Below are 27814 nucleotides of genomic sequence, written 5' to 3'. Positions count from 1 at the left end.
CAGTATTATAATACCACACAAATCGGTTATGCTTTATCTATAATGGTGTTTATCAAATATAGAGGGTGAATATGAAGAGTGTGTAAATGGAGTAATTGCAACAGACCCAAATGATAGTTCTGTATGCTAATTCAATAACATATGGGGAGGACACGTCTTTAAATTACCATAGCAGTCATTTATAATTAGGACGTCCAAAACGATATATTTTTATGACAGATAGTGACTAACAAATCTTGCAACAATATATCCCATATATTCCAATCTCATTGTTCTTTTTTATTACTTTTTACAATTTATTCATAATAAGAAATAGCTTCTCTGTCCATGATTTGAAATATTATATTATTAAAGTGCTTCTATCTTATTTATAAAAACATGTTGCATTTCATTTCAACAAATTTTATTGACAAAGATGTTCAAAGTCAACAGGATCAAATAACAGGCAAAGCCTATATAAATTCTCTACTATGGTGGCTAAAGTGATAGACTGATATTTTGTAAATTACAGATATTAAATTTTGAACTGAAAATTATAAAACACAACAGTCAGAGGAAGATTACCCATTCATATATCTTAATTACATTTACATTCACACATCATACACAAATAATATGATAACAGCAACTATCATTTTGAATATAATTGGAAATATTTCGTCAGTTTATATAATACAACTATATCATAGGTGTCTGTGCAATAGTTCAGAATATTTGACACGAGGTACTGGTAAGAGACATTTAGATGAACAAGGTTTAGATTCTGTAATGATCAAGGGTTACTCTCAATGTCATTACAGCAAGATAATACTATTTATAGTGAAAGAAGAAAATAATATATATATTAAGGTAAGGATTTGCATGGATTATCGGAGTGATAAAAGCCCTGACATAATCTCTTAAAAATAACTTTGTGTTTAGAAGACTACCAGCGATCGACCGTTACCGTAGTCCAGAAAACATGGACATTAATGAAATTACCCATTATCAATGCAAAAAGGATGGATAAGGCAGGATATGTCGATCATCCTGTTTTTAGAGAAATCTTCTGACCGTACGACTTCCATACACACACGAAAAAAGGTAAACACATACTAATAATAAACGGAAACGGAAATGACTCATTAAAGTATTTCAAACGCTTGAAAGCATATGTCCTCGATTATGCATCGTACAATAGGTCCTTCTTAATTAAGAATAAAATAATCAAACCATAAGAAGATTTATTTATGAGATGTTTTAAGCTTACAAAATAACGTTTCTATATATATGATAGACCTGTTAATTGATGACACTTTGAGTCGCAAAACTCTTCTTCCAAGAGGTCGACAATTTCATGTACAATATTTACAACATGTAAAAGTAAAGCAGCACATACAAACATTGATATCATAGTTAAGGTAAATTAAAGGAATGTATAGACAAAAGATGTCATGATAGATGCTTTAAACTTGTATAAAACATATGACACATGAATATTATCATGCCATATATCTAAAATAAGTATGAAAGTTAGGCATTAGTAGTTACATGAAATACATGTAAGATAATGATATATGATACAATAATAAGATACTAATTCTGTATTACTAAAACTTCTAGACATTGATAATCTCATGCTATAAAATTTGACACATGCTTTTGCATTCAACCTTAAAAGATAGGTTTTGGCATTGCCTAACATTGTCTGGTAACCGATTCCAAAGTGTTAGGCCTTATAACTTTTACAACTTTTTTCACGTAAATTCCGCTCAAAAAGCATGCGTTTAGGACTTCTGCAGATATTTAAAACTTGACGAAAGTTGGTTTAAATGGGACTCCAGTAGATGTTGTAGATCAGTTCACTGAATCCTTTTCAATTATAATAGTAATGTTAACATACTCAAGGGCATGTTCCCGAAGATTTTATCAAAAGTGTGTTTAGCTACAGTTCAGAAATTTGAGGTTTTCATAAAGCGCCCGATGTTGAAAATGTTCCTTCCATTTTTTTGCAACAAACAAAAAAATATTTTTAAAATATGCATGATTCTTTTATGGTTTTTGAAAACTATTTTTATCAAGCTTAAAATGAAACAGTAATATACATGTGATTGTGCAGATTCAAGAGAGACCATTGCATTATCTAAATTGGGTCTATGTAAGATTGATGTTTTCCCTACTTTCCTTTTGATCAACCTACAAGGAAAACACTTTCTGAGAAATAAGTTATCGAAGGCGAGTATCATTTCATTCTTGAATATACTTCAGATGATCTCAGACGTACAAATGTAAAACCGAAATACTTCAGAGATCCTTGTGTTTCTTAATTAATCAATTAGTGTACATACTATGCAGACATCGTGCTCATATGGTGTACCATTTAAATTGTGTTTTCGTTCGTATGAAATAATTCCAACAATATCAACAACAAACAAAATTTCATTTGTAGGTGGAGACTTTAACCTACCCCATATTGACTGGGAAACACACAAATCAATTACAGGAAAACCAGACAAAATGCAACTGGACAACCTTTGAATTTAACTGTATCTTGTTTAACTGTTATTAACTATGATAATTACGAAATTGACTATAATTGCTTACAAATATGTACATTTCATTATAGCTAAGGGAGTCTACTATTTGTTTTCTTTGATCAATTTAATATACATCAATCATTTAATATACCGATAATAAAGATTAAATATTTTAACAGGGTTGCTATTTTTCAGGTTCAATATATGTTTTTTCTCTTAAATAAAAAATATATATTTATTTACTTCACGCAGGTGGTTTCACATTCATCATGCATAAACATACACAAACCATTCATACTAGTTATGCAATGTTGTGTTCAATACTTATCAGGACTTACCATAGGCAGATCTAGAGTACGCATTCCCGATTTGTTTTCTAGCAGCAAATTATATGTATTCAAAAAGTAATTATATATCAATATTCATCATCTAATTAAAGACCGGGTTTATATCATCATCATATATTAAGTGAACATCAAAAATCTATGATACTCATCCTCACTCCATATTTTATCATTTTAAAGTAATATATAATCATTACATTGGCATAAATAAACTTATATATTCTATGACACTCATCGTCAATTTTACAGGGGTATCAGCAAAACTTCAGAAAGCAAAGTAATCTTATTTAATTTTTTAACATAAATATGATTTCAATATGCAATTGGAAAATACTACACCTGCTTATCATTCGGCAACTAAGGAGAGGGTAAGCTGGTTAGCCTGTTGTAAGTACAATGTGGCCAGGGGTTGTTTATTGCTGAATGTCTTCTGCATTATGCTTCAATGAGGTTGGGCTATAAAATCACCATCAGTTCAGCGCTATCACAATGAGAAAAACAGACAAAAAATCCAAAGACTGCCAAACTTTCACTAAATCCAACTTTGCTTCCGTGCGAGTAGATTAGATGTATCTGGGGAATATCAACTCTTGAAAAAATGCTTGCAAAGTAAATATTTAAAAATACCACAGTTGCAAAATGAATTTAATCAATATGCAGAAAATAAATTACGTTCGATTTAAGGAAATACCAGTGAATGATAGTCTCCTTGCTACAGAGACAAAAATCAAGACGAGATCGTCCTTGCCCGTCTTTTGATGGGTCATACATATTATAAATAGAAGATATTCATTTGGAGTTGAATGACATTCCATAGGTAGCCCAAAACAGTTTTTTTTCAGTTACTCATTGCTCACTTATGGTAAAAATACCAAATACATAATATTTACAGCAAAAGTAATGATTCGATAACAAATGATTAAGTACAAACATTGCCATAGAGGTATGGCGCATATTGGTCTGTTTCGACCTATTGGTGACCGTTTTTAAAATAGAAAAATACATGTCAAAAAGATAGTCTTGAAAACAAACCTTTAATCTATATAATATACATATAAATATTATAATGTGCGAAAAATGTGTGTCGAGTGGGCTTTTCGATGCATCTATTTTGTTATGTTTCTAAATAAGATTTCATTTTTCCTGATCGAATTTGAAAGATTGTAACATTAAATTGATATTTAATATCATGTTTTTTAATATAAAAATAAAAATGTTGAATATGAAAATTTTCACATGGATGAATAAATAAAAGTAAAATAACCTAGTTACTCCGAAACATTCAAAGTAAAATGTAAATGAACTGCAGCGTCAACAACAGACATTAATGGGTGGTTAGTGAAAAAAATATCCTATTTAATATTATATAACGCATTCTTACCTATTGAAGCATGATCACCATTCTCAGTGCAATGAACCATTTACTGTTAAAAACTATTTTTGGATTTCAATGAACCAGCATAACATGTCGAAACGGTCTTTTCAAAATTGTAAGTTACAAAATAGTCAGTCCTCTAAAAGTTGTTGGTCTGTTCTGTACCACAAAACTGCGGTAAATATAGCCTTTTTTCGTGTTGAACAAAACGTTAGTGTACCAATATATCTACAGTTTTCGTTTGTTTGATGTTATTTCGTCTTTTTCCCCATTTACTCATACTTTTCACTCACCATTTTTTTCCGACTTTTTAGCTAGCCAACTAACTCGTTCGGTTTTCTATAAACACGGGTTTTTCATGCTCTAGGCACAAAACTGCCAAGGTGGATATTCAACTTTAAATCGTTTTCTCATAAACATTGCTCTAATCTAAAATGTTTATTCTGTATACTGATTAGATAATTTTGTAGCTGAAATAATAACAGCACACAAATAAAGTCTAAACCACTCAAAAAGAGGCATGTTAACTAAGGGTTTAATTGGTTCAAGCATTGGTTATATCGATCTGCTCAGAAACACGCCCAACAAGGAGTCTATCCATTTTGCTATGTTTACCGGAGAGCTCACAGTCATCACTGGCGAGGGAACCGTGTTGTGATTTATCAATCAAAGGTATTAATGTTGTCTTATATCGCTGAAACAAGAAAAGAAAATTAACACCTTTATAAATATGTTGGATTGATTAGGATATTTGACCTACAGGTGCTATTCATACTAATATATCACCAACTGGTGGGTTGGATACGGAAAATCCACTTACTGGTGGTATTGATACGAATATTTCAACTACTGGTAGTTTGGATGCGGATATTTCACCTACTGCTAGTTTAGATACAGATATTTCACTTACCTGTTGGTCGGTTGGTGAAGGATATTTCACCTTTAAGTGGTTTAGTAAAGGATATTTTACCTGTTGGTGGGTTGGGGAAAGATATTTTACCTGTTGGTGGGTTGGGGAAGGATAATTTACCTGTTGGGTAAGGCTATTTTACCTTTTAATGGGTTAGTGTAGGATATTTACCTGGTGGTCGATTGGTGAAGGATATTTTACCTGTCGATGGGTTGGTGTAGGATATTTTACCTGTCGATTAATTGGTGAGGGATAATGTACTTGTTACTTGGTGGGTGAATGGTATTTTAACTGTCGATGGGTTGGTGAATGATATTTTACCTGATGATTGGTTGGTGAATGATATTTTACCTGTTGATAGTTTATTACGTATTTTCCTATATAAATACTATCAATCATTTGTAGAAACATAGCTACAATTCACCAGATAAAACCAAAATAATTTATCAAACAATCAATCGACATCAAGGCATGTGGTGGTATGATCTGTACTAGATAATGGACTTTGTCTGAATCAATCAATTGCACAAGGTACTTATAACAGTGAATATTAAATGTAGTTAGTAACATACCTGTATGAAAGACCCAGGTGTTCGCAGTATCTGTCCTATTGCTACACCGACCAATATAAATATTGGTACTAGTCCTAGGATTATCCCAAATACGTGCGCTCCATCAGGATACTCATAGCCATCGGTTCCAGACAACAACTTAAAATTCAGTCCTTGTAAGATCAGCAGAACCTTAAATGAAATTCAGATTTCACTTGTTAACTGTACACGCGTGCCTTCCTTAATTTAAAAATCGTATATATATAAACGGTTGCTCTGTAAAATTTGTGAATAGCAATCTCCAGCTTTGTTCTGATCTGTTTCGTAATTACATCACAAAGCTTCTGATCCGTGTTATAACAGTTGTTAATTACATCACAAAGCTTCCGATCTGTGTTATTATATTTATAAAGACATCACAAAGACTCTGAACTGTGTTAAAGCATGTGTTAATTACATCATACAACTTTGTGACATTGATTTATTACATCGTAAGGCTTCGTTAAATCTACTGTAGCACACATGTAATTTATTTTCTTAACTCAAAAGGTGAGGTACCATGCAGTATAAAACTATGCAATTTTCAAATTTCAAATAACTACAGTAGAAATTTGTGTTCTGAGTCAGTTCTTTGTACCTCGGTATGGATGCTTTTCTCCTGTGATTGTGAATTATTAGTTTAAAACAATTGCTGAAATGCATATATAAGTATGATGAAAAAAGAAAATGCGTTCATACTATACTCAATGTTGGGGTTAGGTATCTCCAGGAAATTCTGACCCATGGTCCGACCCTATAACCCAGCATATATTCCATGGCATCGTAGAAATAGTCCGCTCCTGAAACAGATATTGATATCACATTAATGTATATACAATGTTACGTTGATACACACACATTTAAAATAATTTTATATACAAAGTTAATCGATGCCTAATTATGTTCCAAATATCAAAGCTTCTGTTATAGATATCGACAGCTTACAAAACTAGAACTGTCATTTCATTTCATTTCAACAAATTTTATTGACATATATGTACAGGTGTTATTTACAAAGTCAATTGGATTGAATAACAGGCAGGGCCTAAATAAATTCTCTCCATATTATAGGTGGACAAATAGTGAAAAAGTAGAAAATTTAATTCAGATAATTGAAATGGAATTATATATACTTACAATTAACATACAGCAATACACATATTGAAAGGGAGATAACTCTTATACTTATATCTAATTAATTTTGGACATACACATACAGATACACATACAGATACACATACAGATACACATACAGACACACATACAAACAAAACATACATTTGAATTTATAAGGTATGACAGATTTGATTAGCACATTTCAACATAATTATATGTATGTAATAGTAGCATAGTTATTCAGTTAACAGTTTGGTAGATAGACCAAATGTCCGTATGCAAAATTTTGCATAAGTGATATCTACCAAGCTGTGTTTTTTGAGAGTAAAAATTTCACTACATCATACATGTACCTGTAATCATAAAAGAAATAGGGAATGAATGATACATTGAAATGTACATAGAGGAAAATTAAAATAATATGAAGTGATAGCAGGTTAAATTTTATTTAAGTGAAAATACATATACATTCACAGCAGTGTTCAACTGAATTCAGACTCTAACAGGGGTTATAATAGTTTGATTACTAGACTGTCCATTTAATATGTATAACATAATCAATTTCAAAATATATTTGATATAATGGCATCATGTAATTTTATATTTTGTAAAAGTTGAAACGATTTGATTTACCTATATAATAATGAATCTGGTGTAGCATCAGTTTATTTGTATTACCATCACAGCTCGAGCATCCATTTACTAGGGTTTCCATAGAAGTATGATTATGGTTAGCAGCACAGTTATCAAGAAAGTTAAAAAGATTATTACGCAGGTCATTGTATAGTGGGCATTCTTGGAAAAAATGGGATACTGTTTCTAAATGGTTTGTACATGTACATTCTGGGCTGTCTTTTAGGTGGTCATTATGCAAATCAAAATTTAGGTCGCTACATTTATTTCTTAATTGTGTTAGAACTATATTTGCTCGTCTATCGCCTTCATTTTTAAAAATCCTAACCGAATCCATTTCATGGATTTTGTTTTTGTCTAACTGTAGCTTGAAATTTTGAAGTGTATTCGATTCTAGGATATTCTTATCATTAGTATTAGCAGTGCGGCACATAGATGGGATGAAGCTATCGAAGTAGTTATTTGTTCTGCATAAAGGTGGATTAAAAAGTCTAGTTTGTCGAAGAGGATAAGGGTTGTCATCAGGATTGTTAATAAGGGGAGTTAATATGTCTTGTAAGTATTTCGGTGCTAGTTCATGTGTCAATTTGTACAACATTATATATTTGTGTTTTTCTCGTCTGGCAGCCAGAGTTTCCCAACCAAGTTCGATGTAAAGTTTGTTGTGTGAAGTTCCTGAACGAAGGCCTGTTATGATTCTTGCTGCTTCAAGTTGGAGTGAAATATAGAACTGTCATTCCGAGGAAATGCTAATTAGAAACATTTCATTCGAGACATCAGGCTATTCTGTCCACTAGACATCTAACTGTTTAGCCAACTAAGATTCTGGGCGAATATCGTCAATGGAGAAGAAATGAGTTTAGTTTGTTTTGTGTCAAAACGGTCGCTTTCTACTATATATATATATTGCATTTTTGACAGTGAAATATAGAAATTTACCAAACTTTTAAAACTTTTATTTTCACTGTAGCGATGAGCAGTGAAAATATAAGATTTTGCAGTGAAAATATAAGTTTTGTTTTCATTTTTGACCAATCAGACCGAACCTTTGTATTCCTGAAACTTGCCGATTTTTCCAATCGAAGCGGAGATAGATAAATTGGTTATTTTGCTGTATTTCTGAAATATTCAGACTAGTTTTTGACAAAATACTCGCTTGGCGTTAGCTATTCATGCAAGGATTATCCGATAACAGAAGAAAATGCTTAAATTGCGCTGATCGGTCCTTTTGAAATGGCGCCGTCAAGTTGACGGGGAGTAACGTCACAAAGAAATGACGTCATTACTGATTCCTGCTCTTTTTGACACTTTAATTTTTCGATTTTTTTTTCAATTTTGTTTTTAAGTTTATGAAATGCAAAGTTAATGGTTTCCTGTTTAATATAACATATATTTCACTCGTATGAGAGAATATATCGATATTTTTCACTCGTTCTTCGCACTGTCGAAAATATCGATATTCTGTCATACTCCTCTATATATTTTACCGATTTTTAGTTAGAAATATGGTATCGTTTATGGGTCGATAATCTTGTACCTTTTAAACTAGCTGCAACCTATATTTATTTTTTAACGATATACCATCATTTTTCAAACTTACCTGCATATAATTATATCGTTTAAAAGTTTTGATTGTTGTATTTGAATTTTGAATATTTACATAAACGCTGCAGTAAACCTAGTAAGAATCGAAATGAGTATTTTTAAGTCATTGTGTCAGAATCCCCTGTACATATATGACATTCGCACTGCTGTAACAGTTTCAGGTTATATCACTATGAACCGAAATAAGAAGGCAACAGCACAAGTCACACTTTGTTTAGACGAGACGCTAATTTTACACTCTAGGTATTCTTGGAGACATGTTTTTGACTTTAAATTCCGTCGTAAAATAATTACGTATGTAAGGTAAGGAATTGAAATATAAACAATAAACTGAATAGGAATCATAGACATAAATAAATGTTGAAATGTAATCCGGAAGGTGGCTATATATATATATAATTAATACAATAATAATCACATGGAATCCATATCATGAAAAAAGAGGATAAGGAGAAAATCACACATCATCTATTTCATGTATAGACGCACCGACTATCCAGCCTACAGCTATGGCCTCCCACATCAGTTGCCACACAAGCAGCATGCCACTGGCGCCGTAGTAATCCACAAGGTTAAACACGTATATCCCGCCCTATATATGGATTAAAAAAACAGATTAACAGAAGCATACACACTTTATACAAAGATGTCATGAAAACTCTCTTGATATAAGAGGAGAGGGTTGACATGATTCCTATCTCGGAGAGGTGACATTTTAACAATATACGGACAAGGAGGAGAGAGGTGACCTCATACAAATCTATTGATATGGTTGGGTGAGGTTATACCAGTTTATGGAGATAATGAAGTGAGATGACCTGATATCAATCTACGAAAATAATGGCCTTATACATCTAGGAAGAAGAGGATTGAGCAGGCATTGCACCAATCTTTGGAGATGGGGGTGAGAAATGTGATCTGATACCAATCTGTTGCAATTGCGGAGGGAAGTGATCTGATACCAATATTTGGAGATAGCGGAGAGGTTTTGTTTGGTTTCATTTGTTTAATGTCCTATCAACACCCAAGGTCACTCAAAAAGGGCCTCCCGTGCGTGCGATGTGCATTCGTGTGGTGAGTGCGTATGTATGTTTTGGGAGGCTGCGGTATGTTCGTGTTAATGGAGATTGCGGAGAGACGTGACATGATACCAATCTGTGGTGATTGGTTTTGTCGGCACCACTATACATGTTAGCTTCGGTAATGAGTGAAACTCCTCCAAAGACCGGTTGACCAATGTTAACCATCAACAATTTTAAGTTGAAGGAGGGCGGCTACATGTATGTACCTATTTTGAATAGTTTAGTATTTTCCCAGAGGAAAGAAAAAAATCCTTTCTCACTTCGGTGTGAACTTCAGGATAACCCCGACCATTATCTGATAAAGGACGCAAAACCTCAGCTTATATTACATGTATCTACCTGAGTGAGAGACACATATCTAGTATATATTCTACCTATGCACATCATTTCATGTGTATATACCTACAGTCTGTTCCACGACAATCTATATATTATTTTACCTGTGAGGTCCTCTTTAAAGCTTACCTTCGTCAGAAAGATAAAGCCGAGCAGATACGACACGACACAATACACGCCGTAGAGAAACATCTTTCCCTTCATTGTCCTCAGTCTCTTGGGGTATAGGTCCACTATAGGGGTGATTACAGTCTCGATACCAACAATCTGTAAACACAGAGGAGAGGTAAATCTCGGGATATTCTACAACAGTTTTCTGTCTCTGGTGATCCGCGGCATCGGAAAGAAATGTCTTAACATACAAGTCTATAAATCCAAATTTTATATATAGATGAAAACAATTCCTTAGATATTATAGTTATAGCTAAGTGCATAGTATTTTAGTTCGGTCAACCATTTAAGAATAAATTCTGTTGCAATTATCTCCCTGTTGAACCCTCAATTGACTGAACCAATGTATATATGCTTCTGAACAGAGGTGAACAGAGTTGGAAGTTCTCATAAAATATGTCATCTAGGCATAACCTCTTTCAAACACACGATTTTTAACCGGATAGAAGCTTCAAAAAAAAAAAAAAAAAATAATAAATAAAGAGGATATAGTAATTTGTACACAGGCCACATATTCAAAGTCTCCATACTGCTGGTGTAGACTCGTCGATTCAGTAACAAATTGTGTGAATAATCAACTCCGATATATTTAAACTCTGTGTTTGTTCGCAAAAAAATTCGAACTGAATTAATTTAACGTGAATATAAACCGTGTAATTTTTCAAGTCCTCGATCCTACGCTAGCGAACTAAATCGCTCTGTAGTTTAAGGACAATAGACCTATTGCTATTCTGGCCGTGTTTTTAATAATTGCAAGGCTAACGATATTGAAACATACAATAACGTATTAATCATACAATGATACCGCTGTTTGATTGGTTAATTGTATATTTACATAATATGTCACATTCAAACCAATGTAAAATTGAAATACTGCTGCTTTCCAAGAATGAGATATTGAGTATTGATAGCTGCATGGAATACCGACAAATGTGCATACTTATAACATTGGTAACATCTATATATGTATATCAACACTGATATATAAACATAATTTCCCAGACGACAATAATGGCGACTAGGTAATCTTGATAAATCTAATGCTTATAAGCTGATCGACTCGATTTTGTTTTGATGTGATAAAATATTTTTCATCCACTTCAAACACCCTATTCCCAAAACATTCGTAGTTGAATTAGAGTTTGTTTTACTTTTCTACAGGTATGTACATATATATAGCATGAAATCACGACAGAGGGTACAATGTAATATGTATTGTTACAAAGTACTTACCTGACTACCAAAGCCGACGACAAAGAGCATCAAGAAGAACAGACTGGACCAGAATGGAGCTGCTGGCAGTTGTGTAACAGCTTTAGGGTAGGCAATGAATGCTAGTCCGGGGCCTTAAAATACAGCGATATAATGATGTGGTGAAAATATTGGTTACTAATCTGACAGATGCTGTGGCCATCATGGGTTTTAACATGCTAAAATAAATGTGCTTACATCACTATTAGACCTAATTAATCTTGATTCTCGTTTCAACCCTAAAGCGAATTGATAAATGTACTTATTCTGTAGTAATATGCTTTATTCTTTATAAATGTATTGATACATAAACGTCAATATCTACATCCTGTAATATATGGATATATAAACGTCACAATCTACATCCTGTAATATATGAATAGATAAACGTCACAATCTACATTCTGTAATATATGGATATATAAACGTGACAATCTACATCAGGTAATATATAGATATATAAACGTCAAAATCTACATCCTGTAATATATGGATATACAAACGTCAAAATCTACATCCTGTAATGTATGGATATATAAACGTCAATATCTACATCCTGTAATATATGGATATATAAACGTCACAATCTACATCCTGTAATATATGGATATATAAACGTCACAATCTACATCCTGTAATATATAGATATATAAACATGACAATCTACATCAGGTAATATATGGATATATAAACATGACAATCTACATCCTGTAATATATGGATATATAAACGTCACAATCTACATCCTGTAATGTATGGATTTATAAACGTCACAATCTACATCCTGTAATATATGGATATATAAACATGACAATCTACATCAGGTAATATATGGATATATAAACGTGACAATCTACATCCTGTAATGTATGGATATATAAACGTGACAATCTACATCAGGTAATGTATGGATATATAAACGTCACAATCTACATCAGGTAATGTATGGATATATAAACGTCAAAATCTACATCCTGTAATATATGGATATATAAACATGACAATCTACATCCTGTAATATATGGATATATAAACGTCACAATCTACATCCTGTAATGTATGGATATATAAACGTCACAATCTACATCCTGTAATATATGGATATATAAACATGACAATCTACATCAGGTAATGTATGGATATATAAACGTCACAATCTACATCCTGTAATATATGGATATATAAACGTCAAAATCTACATCCTGTAAAGTATGGATTTACAAACGTGTCAATCTACATCCTGTAATATATGGATATATAAACGCCACAATCTACATCCTGTAATATATGGATATATAAACATGACAATCTACATCCTGTAATGTATGGATATATAAACGTCACAATCTACATCCTGTAATATATGGATATATAAACATGACTATCTACATCAGGTAATATATGGATATATAAACGTCACAATCTACATCAGATAATGTATGGATATATAAACGTCACAATCTACATCCTGTAATATATGGATATATAAACATGACTATCTACATCAGGTAATATATAGATATATAAACGTCACAATCTACATCCTGTAATGTATGGATATATAAACATGACAATCTACATCAGGTAATGTATGGATATATAAACGTCACAATCTACATCCTGTAATATATGGATATATAAACGTGACAATCTACATCAGGTAATGTATGGATATATAAACGTCACAATCTACATCCTGTAATGTATGGATATATAAACGTCAAAATCTACATCCTGTAATGTATGGATATATAAACGTCACAATCTACATCCTGTAATGTATGGATATATAAACATGACAATCTACATCCTGTAATATATGGATATATAAACGTGACAATCTACATCCTGTAATATATGGATATATAAACATGACAATCTACATCAGGTAATGTATGGATATATAAACGTCACAATCTACATCCTGTAATATATGGATATATAAACATGACAATCTACATCAGGTAATGTATGGATATATAAACGTCACAATCTACATCCTGTAATATATGGATATATAAACGTGACAATCTACATCAGGTAATATATGGATATATAAACGTCACAATCTACATCCTGTAATATATGGATATATAAACGTGACAATCTACATCAGGTAATGTATGGATATATAAACGTCAAAATCTACATCCTGTAAAGTATGGATTTACAAACGTGTCAATCTACATCCTGTAATATATGGATATACAAACGTCAAAATCTACATCCTGTAATGTATGGATATATAAACGTGACAATCTACATCCTGTAATATATGGATATACAAACGTCACAATCTACATCCTGTAATATATGGATATATAAACGTCACAATCTACATCCTGTAAAGTATGGATTTACAAACGTGTCAATCTACATCCGGTAATGAATGGATTTATGAACGTGACAATTCTACATCCTGTAAATTATAGATTTATAAACGTAACACCTATACACCCTGTAAGGTATTGATTTATAAACGTGACATCTCCACATCCGGTAATATTTATAGCATCATTGAGGATACATATAATCTTTTAGGCGCTTGTTTTAAAACTCCATACGCTAGTGGTTTCCACAATCAATTAGTAAATTGCAATTAATTTAGTCGATTCCTCCTTCTGAATATAGCGGTACAATTATATAAATATACTTCAGAAATACATATTCTTCGGAAGGTTAATTCATTCACATTCAACGTAACATCAAACGCAAATTAACTATATTATCCTTATTTGAAGGATGTTTCCCCTCTTAATGACAAGGAAAGAAACATTGAGAATTAATTTGAAGGTATTCAGAGAGAGAGTACCTGCGTCAGCGACTTTGGATATTGGTAATCCTTGGGTTTTAGCCATAAATCCGAGGATGGAAAAGACTGCAAATCCTCCGTATAAACTGGTCAGACTGTTGATACCAGCGATGAAGAAGCAGTCCCTAAGGGTAACGTGTATTAGTATTAATGATAATATCAACCAACACAAAATGGTATAGTGATACCTATGGCCGAAAACTAGTGGTGATGTTGACGACACCATACTTAACACTTTATTGATTTTACATTAATGATGTCACCGCCCACGACTTTCACTGGCATTGCCTGCTGTGAGACGGTGATGAAATACTTTCTATTTTTCTATCGGATATATCCGAATATATATATATATATAAACAAAATGTAAGAAAACTAATAAAAACGTGTATGCTGAATGAATCTCCATTTGCGCGAGGACACAATTATATGTACTTTCACGCTTGTGATCGATACAATTATATTGAAAAAAGGGGAAATTTTCACCGATATATTTGAAAACAATTTGAACCCCATTTTCCGGCCATTGAAGTCCTTACCTGTAGAAGTTATTGTGTACTTTGTTATAGGAACCGATCATTGGCATAGCTCCCAACGTTAAACCTAGTGAAAAGAAGATCTGTGTACCAGCGTCGGTCCAGACCTGAATAAGACAGTATAATGAATATGTTCTGAGTCGGTACATTGTTCCTCTGTTGGGTATATATATGTTTTTGGTCCGATCACTTTTATGCCTATATTGAACAGTGAAGACATAGCAGCGGTAAACATATTTTGCCAAAAATGAACAAAAATGTAACTAGTGTATATCTCGCAAAGACGTAGATTCAGGATATAACGATATTAAATTGAACCTTCAGTGCTTCATTTTCAACCAAAATTATAACGCAATGTAATTGACCTTAAACAGTATAACTGATAATACTTTATACAGTTACCTGATATTTTTTAAGATAACTAAAGTTTGGCTTCAAGGTAAAATCGGATGCCATCTGTAGCTCCGTCGAGGGTGACTCCACGTACGAGTAGGATTGTCAGTATTACGTAAGGAAATAGTGATGTCACATACATTATCTACAACAAATAATCATTATAAATATTGGATTCATGAATTACACCTTCGATTTAATGCTCTAACAGAAAACAGTACGCCACCAGGGACAGCAAAGATTTCAATTTCTATTGTTTATTTTTCCCTTACTACTGTTACAACATTTCTATTGTTTATTTGTCCCAACAATATTTATGTATCCTTAACTATTGTTTATCTTTATCAATTGTTTATTTATCCTTCACAAGATTGGTTTTGTTGATACCTTTCTATTGTTTCAGTCCCTGCAGGTAGGGCGTAATAATTATACCTGCTGACCCTATTGCATGATCGTAAGGGGCGACTAAATTTGGGATCTTATTCTTTTTCTTCTTTCTGAACAACTTTCTTCCTAATATCTCCCTTGACAATGCCTCACTTTTAGCCTTTAGTTGAGCGTTCGCCGCTCTGAGGAAGGCTTTGTGTTCTGTCCCCTAGCCGAGACATACCAGTCTTTGAAAATTGTAGTTGCTACTCCTACTTAGCGCTCAGCATTTCGGGAGTTGGACTGGTTTGCCCGTTGTCAGTATAATGGGACCGAGTGGGCTATCCTACTGGGTCTCTTCAGCATTATGCTTCAGTGAGGTAGCACTAAATCGGCAAAAGTACCGGACTATAAAAGGAGACATAACACGAGCATACCACAGCCTCCCAAAACACACATACGCACTCACCACACGCATGCATTTCTCACGCACTAAACCAAACCAAACCATAATTCGCCTTACTTGAATTGATATCTACCTTTCCGGTAACTTTTATTCCCCTGCAGACACATAAATACGACAATATCCACACAAACAACGAACATATAACTAGTTCCTTGACAACTCCTCCAGGCGTTTCCATACCATCCGACATCTGGAGGGTCCGGTATCTGAAACATTTGTTATTAGATGACGTATTCTTGTCATCTTGAGGTCAGGTGACAAATATTAATGAAGAGTTGCGCGATTGAAATTTCTTAAATTGATGCCATCCCTTTATGTTTATTTATACTTAGTAATAGGGGGATTACCATGGAATCGATTACAGCATTCAATCAAACTTTAAATACATTATGTTTTCTCGCGTCAAAATCAAACAAATATTATTACAGTATATTGTATACCGAAATCTATATTTTCTTATCATGTCACATTTTCGAGCACATCATCTGTGTTATAATAGCAGTTGTAATGGAAGCAGCTAATCTGTATGTCCGTCTTTAATAATATCAGTGGGGTTATACTGGAATCCGCTTATCTTGGTGTTCGTCTGTGATACTGCCAGGTGGATATATTGAAATAAGCTTATCTGTCTGTCTGTCTGTCTGTCTGTCTGTAATAATATCAGTGGTAGTTGTACTGGAGTCAGCTTATCTGTCTGTCCGTCTGTAATAATAGCAGTCGGAGTGTACTTGAATCAGCTTATTTCTTATTTATTCATGCTTATTCGCTAATTTTACATTGAAATGCTTAGATCATATTAGTCTATTCATTATAATGGACTCGTATGCATGTATTCTTTATACTAGAGTTGGACACTAATCAAATATACATCAACCATGCATCAAGGGCAGTTTTGTGTGTTTTGATCGTTCGTCCTTACTGCCTACGCTCTAGGTTTAAAGCCATGTTGTTTGGCATCATATCTTCAAAAATCTACTGCTGAAGCATTTATTGTTTTTTGACAATGATACCTTAACTTTAGACTTCTACTGTTGAATCCAATGTTGTTGGTGATTTGACCATACGACCTCACCTCAATACCTCTACTGTTGAGTCCACTGTTGCGCGTGTTTTGACCGCTGGCCCATATCTCCAGACCTCTCATGTTAAACCCATTGTTGTTTTTATCCTGCTGAAGCCTTCATTGTGTTTTTGCGGTTTTGACAATGCGAACTTACCACCAGACTTCTACTGTTAAAACAAATGTTGTGTATGTTTTGACCATTCTAACATATTTCCAGACCTCTACTGCTTGGTTCACTGTTGTATATGTTATGAACATGTGACCTTACTTCTAGACCTCTATTGTTTAATCAAGTAATGCGTATGGTTTAACCGCTACCCCTATCTCCTGTCCTCTACTGTTGAAAGAACTATTGTGCATGTTTTGATCATAGGACCTTGCCTCCAGACCTTTAGTGTAAAATCCATTGTTTGTGTTTGAACCATGCGACCATACCTCTAGAACTCTACTGTTGTGTTTTGAACATTGGACCTTACCTTCAGAACTCTAGTGTTGTTTGTTTTGAACATTGGACCTTACCTTCAGATCTCTAGTGTTGTGTGTTTTGAACATTCGACCTTACCTTCAGAACTCTAGTGTTGTGTGTTTTGAACATTCGACCTTACCTCAATAACACTACTGTTGTGTGTTTTGGACATTCGACCTTACCTTCAGATCTCTAGTGTTGTGTGTTTGAACTTTCGACCATACCTCCAGAACTCTACTGTTGAATCCACTGTTGCGTTATTGACCGTATCATTATATTCGGCTCCAGTAATGTTATCGATAGAATCAGTAAAATTATATCCGGGCCCTGTGACACACCTGAAGCAAAGCACAATTTGAACTATTTTTAAGAATGGAAAACGAATTGTAAATTATTGTAATACTTCAGTATTCGACTTTCTGTGTCGAATTTTCTTACTTTAATCAAGAAGCAATACAATTGGTTGACACTTATAATCAGTATTGTAATATAAGGCCATTTGCCGTTTAGTTTGGTTTTTTTTCCGTTTAAGTTTGTTCAGTAAAAACAATATAGCACATGAACAATATGCAAATGAATCATTTCATCTAATACAATCTGTTGTGACATAAAAGACGTTATTCCGCCGCACATGGAGTATCATCTCAGAAGTGAAACTATGTCTACCGTGATCGTCGCTATTTCATGGAATATTTCTCTTAAATAATAAACAATAACTTGAAGATCTTATGTACGGTTTTTTTACTCTCTTCAAGCAACTTACTACACTCAGCTATCAGATATTAAGCTCCAAGCCATTATCCATCTCAGATCCATCCTTCTTTAACAGACTGGCAAGTTTACAAAACGACAAAATACCAAACCCGTGCCCAGAACTCAAACTAGCTGACCCCAGCACAGCGTTCTAGAGCTTGATCACCCCTCCTTTCTTACTTATGATGTATTCACTGATGCTATATACCAATGGATTCCAGCAACTGTTACCTAAGTTACTGTTTCCTAATACATGATGGTGAGATTATTAACATGCGGAGAAATCAAAAGTTACAGCATTAGCCTTAACAAAAATAATTAAATATGCAAAAGCATCAACAAAAAAGACAAAATAGACCACAGTATCAACACGACAAAATTAACATACATACCAACAAAAGAGGAAAAATTGTTCTAGATCACCAACAAACAACGACAAAATAAACTGAAATACCAACAAATAGGACAAAATAAACCACAGTATTAACACACAACGACAAAATAAACTGGAATACCAACAAAAGAGGGCAAAATGTTCAAGATTACCAACAAACACCGACAAAATAATCCGATACATCAACAAATTAGGACAAAATGTATAATTTTAACAGTGTCTTCAGTTATACATCATATATTTCACGAGTGTGGCCGAATTTTTTTTTTTCACGGGTGCTACTTAATCACTCACAGAACTCAATGCGGTCCCCTGCCAATAGCTCACAAATGTACGCCAAATCATGACTTTATGTATTTTATATTGCATTGTGACGTCATATAACATGACAGAAAGCCATTGCAAATATTGTAAGCAGTATTCTGATTGTTCAAATACATAAAATATTTAGGGTATAGAACGTTGTTTTTCATGGCTATACCGGCGATTAGAACATGAAATTTGGTTTGAACTAGAGACCGATAGGTCGAGAGTTTAAACCAAATTTCATGTTGTAATCGCCAGTATAGCCACGAAAAACAACGTCCTATCCGCATTCTAACACGTTTACTATCGCAAATATTTAGAAAGATTGTTTTACACCGCTACAAGTACGCTGTTAAGTACTCTGTGACCTCCGCTAGTGACGTGTCATACTACGGCGGATTGACCAATCAGAAAGAAGCTTTCAAAGTCGGTCAATTGGCCACGCCCATACTGGCGAGAGTTCGACCTGTATGTTGACGAAGCGGTGTTTTTGGTTTGTGTAAAAGTCCTGTTACCGAAGATTAAACGACATATTTGGATTTACTCTGCAGTATGCATAACGACTTGTGCGTTTTGACAAAGTCAGTGTTGATGTGTTTATACAGGCTCAACCGTTATGTGAAGTTGTGTGCACTTGTTCCATTTCATTTCGGATTTTACTTGGCTAGGTAGGCCTAGATGCCTACACACGGACGAAATGAACGTTTCAATCAATAAATGACGGTAAGAATGATGCTAACGATTTTTGTTAAATGTATGCAGTTAATTCATTCTTTTCGATTTCTTCACTTTCGATTACAATCTCATGGATCATCAATCATAAATGGTGCATACTGTTGAATTTCGCTACGAGTCGAACTTGACGCCATATTGTTTTGATTAGAAAAGGGGCATGGCTTAACACGATAGATCATGATTCTATCGCAGATTAGAACATGGTCCGTAACCAATCAAAACACGCGTTGCAAACGAATCGGGTTTGAATATAGAATGAATGGTAAAATGTAATAAATTTGAGTATCGACACACAACGATAGCAATATGTAATACAGTATTACGTCACACACAAGTACGAAATATACCTGTTTAAACGAGGACAAAACATACATCTAAGCGTCATCCGATAAAGGCAAACATCAACCTTAAAAGGCCAAAATACACAGGACAAAACCTCAATCACTGTGTAACCCGGATATTAATGATTTATTTGAAGTATGTAATGTTTATTATCTTGCAGCTAAACGTCCGATTGTCTGACGTAATCATTGTAGCACGTCAATAACACGTGTCATCCATTGTATCATCGTACGTAGTAGTGTGTACGGTTTGTTTGTGACTGTATCTGTAATTGTTTTCCCCCGTGGCCTTGATGTTTATCAGGCAAGTTACATCATAATAAAAAAAATATGACCGTAAAAAGACAAAAACGTGTACCGAGTTTAAACATACAATTATAAAAAAAGGAATGTGCCATGCGAAAACCAGTGATTCTCAAAACCACTTATGAACCAGCGGTGGTACATGTGATACGTACACGGGAGTGTTCCATTCGTTATCGCAGGTAGCCCAGGGTAGATCTGACGTCAGACTCATTACGAAGTAAAAGGCGCTCCAAATCAGCACCATGACGTAATAAATGTTAATGAGGAAAATTATAAACATAGAGGAGAAACCCAGGCCTGAAAATAAATAAATAAATAATAAGCAATAAGTTTATACCGAAACACCAACAGGTACTTGTGCACAAGCAATTTTTTTTATTGATATGGTAGGAAGAAAATAATTCAGATGCATTATTTGAAAAGTTTGCACAAATTATATTCCGCGAAGTGGCTTTCAATATAAAAAGATTTGGTTTGGTTTTATTTGTATAACGTCCTATCAACATCCGAGGTCATTTAAGGACGGTATACCGTGCGTGCGACATGCATGCATGTAGTGAGTGCGTATTCGTGTTTTGGAAGGCTGCGGGGCCCTGCAGGTTTGGCGTAATAATTGTACCTGCTGCCCCAATTGCATGATCGTAAGAGGCGACTAAATTTGGGATATTACCCTTTCTCTTATTTCTCAACACCTCTTCCTAATTTTCTAGACAATGCCTCACTTTTGGCCTTTAGTTGAGTGTTCGCCCCTGTGAGACAGGCTTTTGGTTCCGTCCCCTGACGTGGAATTACGCTCTGCACTTTGGAAGTTGGAGGACTGGATTGCCCGTTCTGAGTGTAATGTGACCTGGTGGGGTGCTCTGCAGGTTATAAGTTGACTTAAGATTCTCGATCAGTTACGTGCTTACCTGATATCTAAGGCCACTACATGCTTACGGATATTTAATCTTATAAGCCTTTTGAAAAGACGCATCTGATTGCTATTCAGCGATTTATTCACTTTATTTAATGAACAAGAGATCCCAGAGGGATCTTGGCGCCCACCATTGAACGATCTTTATAGGTTCCATGTCAGATTGATCTTTTCTCTATTTTCCCTTCCTCTTACTAATCTGTGTAAATTGAAAAACATCCCTCTAGTATTTTTCAAACAAGGGGAACCTATATATGAAATTTGAGAAAGATGGCTGCCTGATGGCCATGTTGTTTTCAAATTGGTCTCAAAATGCAATATGCATAACAAGGCACCAAGGGGAACCTGCATATGAAATTTGAGAAAGATCCCTTTAGCACTTTCTGAGAAATAGCGATAACAAACTTCAATTGTCAAAATCCAAGATGGCTGCCTGTCGGCCATGTTGTTTTCCGATTGGTCTCAAAATGCAATATGCATAACTAGGCACCAAGGGGAACCTACATATGAAATTTGAGAAAGATCCCTTTTGTGCTTTCGGAGGATAAGCGATAACAAGAATTGTTTACGGACGGACGGACCACGGACGCAGGGCGATTTGAATAGCCCACCATCTGATGATGGTGGGCTAAAAATCACACGCCTTTTCACAAGTATCTTTGCACACTTTGTTTTCACTTTCATGACAGCTGCATGTTGGCCTGCACCAAATTCATTAATAATAGCTATTTATGTAATAACAGTAAAACGCTTCTCTGATTTATATAATACCAATAGCAGGAACATACAAGGGTTCCGGAAAATGTTTAAAGCATCAAAACATAAGGATCCATTTACCTAGAATGTGTAAAATATTGCAGCAAAATATTTTATAAAGTCAGGTGCTACACCTAGGCCTTGAAATTACGAGTAACATACGAAACTGTTACGTACAACTAACATTAGTATACATAGGATCGTATGGGTCACGTAAATAACAAAGTCAGTTATACTTCACTATACATCACTACTATGTTGCAATTTAACTGAAGTAACTTGATTGCTATCTAGTACGTAACATATCTAACCATGGGTCTTACTGCTGACACATGTAATTTTTTCAGCTGTTTGTACATTTTGATAATAATGCGAACAGAAGGATCTCGGCGCCCACCATTGAAAGTTCTTTATTTGTGCTGTCAGACTGATTTTCTCTCTACTAGTCCCTTCTTTCATGTTAATAATTTGATAACCTTCATATGAAATGTCAGTAAGATCTAGGAAGATTTTTTTTGAGAAATCGAGATAGCAATCTTAAACTGTCAATATCCAAGATGGCTGCCTATTGGCCATTTTGTTTTCCTGGACAGATTCAAAATCGAACTATTCCTCCCGTGCTTTTCAATAAATAACTATAATCTTCAATTGTCAAGGCGATGTTGTATTCCTGATCAGAATCAAAATTGACTGGACAGAACTCGAGACTAGGGAAACCTACATGTAAAGTTCGAGAAATATCCCTCCAGGACTTTAAAACAAATAGCGATAAAAATAATTAATTGTCAAAACAAAAAATCCCTGCCTGGCGGCATCTTTGTTTCCCGATCAGGCTCAAAAGCAAGGGAGAACAACTAGATACCAAGGGGAGCCTACCTGTTGCCTTGACGAAAATTCTTCTCGAGAATTAGAGATTACAAACTTTAACTGTTGAAATCCAAGGTGGCTGCCTGGTGGTCCTTTTTATTTGGGATCAAATTCAAAATCCCATTTGCATAACTAGATACCAAGAAAAGCCTACCTGTGAAGTTTGAAAAAAAAACATTCGTCTTTCTAAAGAATAAGAGATAACTTCAAGTGTCAATTTCAAAGATGGCTGCCTGTCGGCCATCGTGTTTTCTTTATCAGACATCACAGCATATGGGCACAAAAAAGTACCAAGGGAAACTTACTTGTGAAGTTAAAAAATATCGTTCCAGTACTTTCCTTAAAGAAATAGCGGTAACAATATTGCCTTCAGATGAGCGGATCATTTTTTCATTGAAAAAAGTTCTAAACTCCAGTTAACTATTTGTCTTGAAGTCTCCCTTCTTACTGTGATCAGATGTCTTGATGTTATCAAATAGGAGCAATTGTATAAACTGAAATGCCTCTTTTCATACCATACTTGTGAGATACTATTCAGAGTAACTATCCGGTAAAATGAAAACAAAATCAGTGTTTATACGTATTCTATATGAAGTAAAATTCGGTCAAACACAAGCCCCTATTGTGAGCTATAGAATAAAAGAGACATCGTGATGATCCAAGCGGCGTCTTTACCTTACGAGCTAATCAGACATAACGGAAAATATTTTGCATGTATGGCCCTGGTTGCAGGGTAAACAAACCTTCATATCACCCGCAACCGGGGTCATAAGTTGTTTATTATACCACAAAATAATAATGCGTGATCTTATCGCAAAATTGAGAGTCAAGATATATATAAACGTGTTTTTCATTACAACCACGTAGACCTGAAACCAGGTCGGTCAATTGATGCGACTGCAAGTTCAGGTTTTGTACACAAAACAAAAACAAACAAGAGGCCCATGGGGCCTGTATCGCTCACCTGGTTGGATTTGACCAAATGTCAAAATAATGTTCATGTTCAATTTGTTAATACATATACAAAAATGTACTCTCTGAAAGACCATGTGGATTATTTTTACACCATAATGGTGTTTAAAGAAACTAAGTCCCTTAGGGTGGGGAAAACCCTTTGGCCTATTTTTACATAAGAATTGTGTTTATCCCTTAATGCACAGCGATACTATACATAGTTATGGGATTGAGGGTCATAGTAACCATTTATGCAAAATCTGTTCCCCCATCACCACGGATATTTCTGACCAAATTGGGTTCAAATCCATTTGAAACTCAAATCTCTATTTCCCCTATTTGGCCCCTCCCTTCAGGCCCCTTGGGGGTCAGAGTCAATATTTATATAAACTCTCTTTCCCCCTTCCCCAAAGGATATTCCAGACCAAATTTGGTTCAAATCCATTCATAACTATATAAAAAATAGCAATTTAAAGGATAAACCCCTATTTCCCTATTTGTCCCCGCCCCTCAGGCCCCTAAGGGTAGAGTAAAAATTTATCCAAACTCGGTTCCCCTTCTCCCAAGGATGTTCTTGACCAAATTTGGTTAACATCCATTAAAAACTTTAAGGCAAATAGCAATTTAAAGACTAATCTCTATTTCCCCTATTTGGCCCCGCCCCTCAGGCCCCTCAATATTTATACAAACTCTTTCCCCCCTTCCTCTCTGGATGTTCCTGACCAAATTTAGTTAAAATCCATTCGTAACTTAATATTTAATAGCGATTTAAAGGATTAACCCCTATTTTCCCTATCGGACCCAACTCCTCAGGCCCCTGGGGGTTCAGAGTAAAAATTTATACAAACTCTGTTCACCTTCTGCCAAGGATGTTCCTGACCAAATTTGGTTCAACTTCATTCATAACCTTATGACTAGTAGCGATTTAAAGGAGTAACCCTATTTCACCTATTTGGCCCCGCCCCTCAGGCCCCTGGGGGTTCAGAGTAAAAATTTATAAAAACTCTGTTCACCTTCTGCCAAGGATGTTCCTGACCAAATTTGGTTCAAATTCATTCATAACTTTATGACTAGTAGCGATTTAAAGGATTAACCCTATTTCCCCTATTTGGCCCCGCCCCTCAGGCCCCGTGGGGTTCAGAGTAAAAATGTATACAAGCTCTGTTCCCCTTCCCCCAAGGATGTTCCTGACCAAATTTTGTGAAAATCCATTCAATACTTTAGGACTAGTAGCAATTTAAAGAAAAAGTTGACGGACGACGGACGACGGACGCTGCACCCTTCGGGCCAGGTGAGCTAAAAAACCAGAAGGGAGACAACTCCTCGTAGAATATGTGGATTAGCATAGGGGCTCGCGCCAGAGTGATATATGGAGTTAAATTTCCCTCACGAGAGGGAAAATTATTATCTATGGTCAGTCCTTGAATTTAATTTTTTGATACCAGTGCATCGGAGGATAACTTTGTATGAATATACTTTTAGTTGCCTTTTATTACAAGCTGGTCAAACCCCTTCAAACGCTGGAAATTCTGATGATGCATGTTTACAGGCATATAAAGAAATATTCATTTCTTCCTTTTTATTTTGAAACCGTCAATATGCACCAAACCTCTTTAGAATGTATTTAAGCACATACAATGTAACCCTGACTAACACTATGACAGATTTGGTTTGGTTTTATTTGTTTAACGTTCTTTTAACAGCTAAGGTCATTCAAGGACGGCTTCCCGTGCGTGCAATATGCATGCGTTTGGTGAGTGCGTATGCGTTTTAGGAGGCTGCTGTATGATTGTGTTAAGTCTCCTTATGATAGGCCGGAACGTTTGCCGATTTATAGTGATTTCTCACTGGGACATACTGCCGAAGGCACTCCGGTCACAACATTACTGACAACGGGCGCACAAGTCGTCCCACTCCTAATATGCTATGACAGATTTTAAAAGTCAAAATGAAGAGGACAACCAAACGGAGACAGTCATTTTGCTGTTTTTATTCCATGTGATAACGTAATGTATTTTGTGGTCATTGCCAGGATTTTCCACTGTCATAGCCAAAAGAAAAAAATCTTACATGGGATAAGTGATAAATTATTTTTAGAAACATACTTTGACACTTAACTACTCCAGCAAGTTATGTAGTAAGAATTATTTTCATTTAATACAAGACTGATTTATTGAAGAACTTATCGGGACAAGTCTGTATCAATTGCGAAAACATTTTCAAAACTAAGTGTTTAAGTGACCTAGCAGGTTTTAAAAGTTTCAATGAACACACTTCATGCTTGGTTTATTATTTTGATGCAAACATGACTATGTTGATAATGTATTTACATATCAATGAAACATTGCTACTCGTATAGAACATGGGCATTGTTGTGTGAAGAAAATGTTATTAAACGTACAAATTATACATAAATTTTACCTTTAAATAAGGGACATATATTCCATAATTCAAATCCAGCTTTTTGCATGAATTGTCCTAAGCCAATCTCCATGATAAACATCGGCAGTCCGATCAACAACAGGAATACCAGGTAGGGCACCAGGAACGCACCTGTGATGGAGCATGATTATTACAACCCTATGGACACAAAACAGGGAACAATAAACTCACTCTGAATAACATACAACGCATAGAGATTGTTTAATTAGTACATTTCGTCATTAAAACTAATTAGAATTAATTGAAAAATCATCATAATACCATTTTCGTTTTTAAATACAATGCTGATATAATTGAGGACATAGTTTTTGAGAATTGAAAAAGTTTTTTTTTAATCACTGAGAAAATACACACACAGACTTGGCAAGTTCTTTCCTACCGAAAACGCCGGCGGAGAATACAATATTTGACATTTGTACTTTGTTTACGACAACCTCGAAATACGGGAAATCATTGTCATCATTTGACGTTAAAAATGATTCTTTGAGACGTGTTGTGGTTAGTTTATGATTTTACGAGGTACACATATATATGTAATGCTTACCTCCGCCATTCTTATAACACAGGTAGGGAAACCTCCATATGTTTCCTATACCGACGGCACCACTTATAGCGCACAGCAGGAACTCGGTTTTTCTTGCCCACTGGTCTCGCTTGATGGTGATAGGTTTTGTTGACTGTTGCCCGGATTCCATTAAGCAGGGAGTCTCTTGTGGTTCCGTCGTGGCCATTTTGTCTCCTGTCTACACTTGTTTCTTGACGGAGTTATCAGCAATTACACGGTCTGGTAGTTATTCCAAAAGGCAAACATGCGAGACCGGAAAGCTAAGCAATAAACTTCATATTGAGATTAAATATAAAAATAAGATGTTATCTTTGTTTTATTATGTGAGATGCTTAAACAAAGTACGTACGGAAACGGAACACAAAACATAATACATGAATACCTCAAATAACTTTTCTTTGTTTTTGTACTATTATGACTCATATTTATTCTTGTTCAAGACAACAAAGTT

The 27814-nt window shown here is 34.8% G+C and overlaps 1 pseudogene; it reads right to left on the bottom strand.

Moving 5' to 3' along the window:
* Window positions 1-386: 386 nt before the first annotated feature.
* On the bottom strand, window positions 387-27814 carry LOC117337423 (annotated as a pseudogene).

The sequence above is a fragment of the Pecten maximus genome, chromosome 11 (assembly GCF_902652985.1).
Source record: "Pecten maximus chromosome 11, xPecMax1.1, whole genome shotgun sequence".
Classification (NCBI taxonomy): domain Eukaryota; kingdom Metazoa; phylum Mollusca; class Bivalvia; order Pectinida; family Pectinidae; genus Pecten; species Pecten maximus.
The sequence above is the reverse complement of the archived record's forward strand: the minus strand, read 5'-3'. Positions and strand labels throughout refer to the sequence as shown.